The following is a 3,156-nucleotide window of genomic DNA, read 5'->3' on the forward strand; positions in this document are numbered from 1 at the left end:
GACAAATGCTGCGCAGCTAGTGCCTGGTGTGTCCGCTGTGCCGTGCGTTTGATGATTGCTTGTACAGCCCTCTCGCAGTGTCCGGAGCAAGTATGGTGGGTCTGACACACCGGTGTCAATGTGTTCTTTTTTCCATTTCCAGGCGTGTAGATCATAGAGTTTCAGAAACTTGTAAGTATGGTTTGTATGCTGTGCAAAATTCATCGAACAGTCTCTCTTACTTATGAAGAAAAGTGTACATATAGCAACAAATGCAGCCAATAGTAAGTGAAAAAAATGATGAAATTGCACATGTAAAAGAAATTATTTTGTTATGTTTTTGAACTTCCACTGCAATGAGTGTGAATCCTGAATCTTTCCTGGTGATACAAAGTTTTATGCATTTATTTGTAAAAGTATAGACAATGGAAATTAAAATATCCTGTGGTGCCTCTCCTGCTCCAAGTCGGCCCATTTGACGTCCTACCCCCCTTAACTAGTGCCGCGTTGGAACTCTCCGACTGGCAGGTCCGGACTGCGCTCCAGACGCGTTCCAACTGACTGGCAGACCCGAACTCCCGACCCGAACTGTCTTACGACAGACAACCACCAGGAAGGAATAGCAGTCGAGCAAAGATACTACGAGAAGGGATATATCGATACGCGCTGCTAGCGCCGGTCACGGTCAGGCAAAGCAGCAACTCAGTGACAGTAGTAATTTAAATCAACGTAGTGAGGTGGAAGTACGTTAAAAACAGGGTGTAAAATACATGATGGCGGGAACACGAGGCATGCACGGCTCATCACTTTCTACTGATTTCATTTTTATATGGCTTATAGTGCAGTATCTTGTTATTGAACTAAAAATGTTGGTGTTTTAGACTTTCGCCCAGCAGTTGAAGTATTTATTTTCTGCTACCCACAACTTCTCTGCAGTTATCTTTCGCGTACATCAATGTGTTAGTCTAACGTCTGTTACTTCTAATCTGGAGATGTCCATTCTTACTCCAGCTGCTCAGTATCATAGTATGTACAGCCTCCGCGAACTTAGGGTGTATTTAAACGGTTCTCAGTATTTTAGTGTCCCATTTCATACGACGGTGAATAGCCATAACTAATTTCTTGAACGTCAGCTTACTCTTCATCAATAGTAAAAGGTAACCTGAGCCTATATCGGCTACAGGGCGCGTCTTACAACTCAATACCTGCCGGGATGGTTCCTCTGAAAGCGCACGGCCGACGTCCTTCCCTAATCCGACGATACCGATGACCTCGCTGTCTGGTCTCCTCCCCCAAACAACCCAACCCCCAACTCAATACCCGAAACCAGAATCGCTGTGTCGCCATGTGTCAGCCTCTTCCCCTAGTACCTTCCCGTGTCTCCTACCCCTCGACACGTAATTTTTGAACAATTAATCTGGTATAACTAGGGAGGATTTATTACAGAACGTAACGGAGCCTTTCACCTGTCTCCCCTCTCCTTTTGATGAGAATAATACTGTTTCTGATTTGTGTGCAGTAACTCATAGTCTGACCTAATTTCGTGTTTCGATGAACCCTCTGTCAGGCACTTAAATGTGATTTGCAGAGTATCCATGTAGATGTAGATGTAGAGTCCTACTACCGTTATACCGTCTCCTGACGTTATTTCCCTACGTTCGTCTGTCCAGATATCATTATCCTGTTTCCATATCACTGTACAGCTCTTACAATATAAATAATACACTTCCGGAAATGGAATACGGTACCCCATGAACACCGTTACCGAGAGCTTTCGAAATATTACAGTGTTTCCGTGTCCGTGAGATATTTAAATAGACAAAACAGTGCTTCAAATGGCTCTGAGCACTGTGGGACTCAACTTCTGAGCTCATCAGTCCCCTTGAACTTAGAACTACCTAAACCTAACTAACCTAGGGACATCACACACGTCCATGCCCGAGGCAGGATTCGAACCTGCGACCGTAGCGGTCTCGCGGCTCCAGACTGTAGAACCTAGAACCGCACTGCCACTCCGGCCGGCATACACAAAAAACAGTCTTGGTTGGACAAGATATATTCACTTAATCTTCACATGTGAAGCGTTTTGCCTGTGCTAGGCATCATCAGACAATTTGGAGATATTACAAAGTGGTGTAAGTATAAATTGCTGTTAAAGACAATAATAAATGATAATTAATTGAAACCCTCACCTGCCGACAAGTGTTGATATACCTAGATGGGGACAGCTGAAAATGTGTGCCCCGACCGGGACTCGAACCCGGGATTTGCTGCTTACATGGCAGACGCTCTATCCATCTGAGCCACCGAGGGCACAGATGAATAGCGCGACTGCAGGAACTTACCCCCTTGCACGCTTCCCGTGATACCCACATTCCCAAATGTCTATTAGCACTATGGGACATAACTTCTGGGATCATCAGCCCCCAAGAACTTAGAATTACTTAGACCTAACTAACCTAAGGACATCACACACATCAACGCCCGGTCACCGCGGCCGACGCCATATTCCCAACTGTCCACAATCTACATATGTAATGTTCCTAATAGATATTTGCCCATCCACTCATTAATCGCCCACACTAAGGTGACGATTCCCGAAAGAGTTCGGGCAACCTGTGCGCATTCGCACAGACGGAGTCAATGGCCGGGCAGCCATTTAACTATATATGAAACGTGCAAGGGATAAGTCCCTGCAGTCGCTCTATTCATATGTGTCCTCGGTGGCTCAGATGGATAGAGAGTCTGCCATGTAAGCAGGAGATAGCGGGTTAAAGTCCCGATCGGGGCACACATTTTCAGCTGTCGCCATTAAGGTATATCAACATCACCTGTCGGCAGCTCAGGCTTTCAATTGATTATCATTTATTGTAGAGAAGCTGCACGGTCATCAATGGTATATGTTCTTTCGAGAATAGTTACTATCTTCATATACAATAATAAATGAATAAATTAAAAATAACATAAGGAAGACAAACATCGATTGAACAGTGCAGTACAGGTCCACATTTGTGTTTCATGGGGTGGTGAGGAGTATAAATTTCAACTCATAAATTATTGCACCATGACCGACCTTACCAATAGAAACTCTCGCTAATGGTGACTGAGTCATCGAACGCACTTAAAAGTCCCATACAATCGAGAGGAGACACATTCAATGCTCCATTATATCTAGTT

At 44.6% G+C, this 3,156-nt stretch overlaps 1 non-coding gene across 1 annotated transcript; it reads right to left on the bottom strand.

Moving 5' to 3' along the window:
- Positions 1 to 2,218: 2,218 nt before the first annotated feature.
- Positions 2,219 to 2,293, bottom strand: Trnat-ugu (transfer RNA threonine (anticodon UGU)). The gene has a single exon. It is a non-coding gene; the product is annotated as a tRNA-Thr (tRNA).
- Between the last annotated feature and the right edge of the window lie 863 nt (positions 2,294 to 3,156).

This window comes from Schistocerca gregaria, chromosome 9 (assembly GCF_023897955.1).
Source record: "Schistocerca gregaria isolate iqSchGreg1 chromosome 9, iqSchGreg1.2, whole genome shotgun sequence".
Lineage (NCBI taxonomy): Eukaryota > Metazoa > Arthropoda > Insecta > Orthoptera > Acrididae > Schistocerca > Schistocerca gregaria.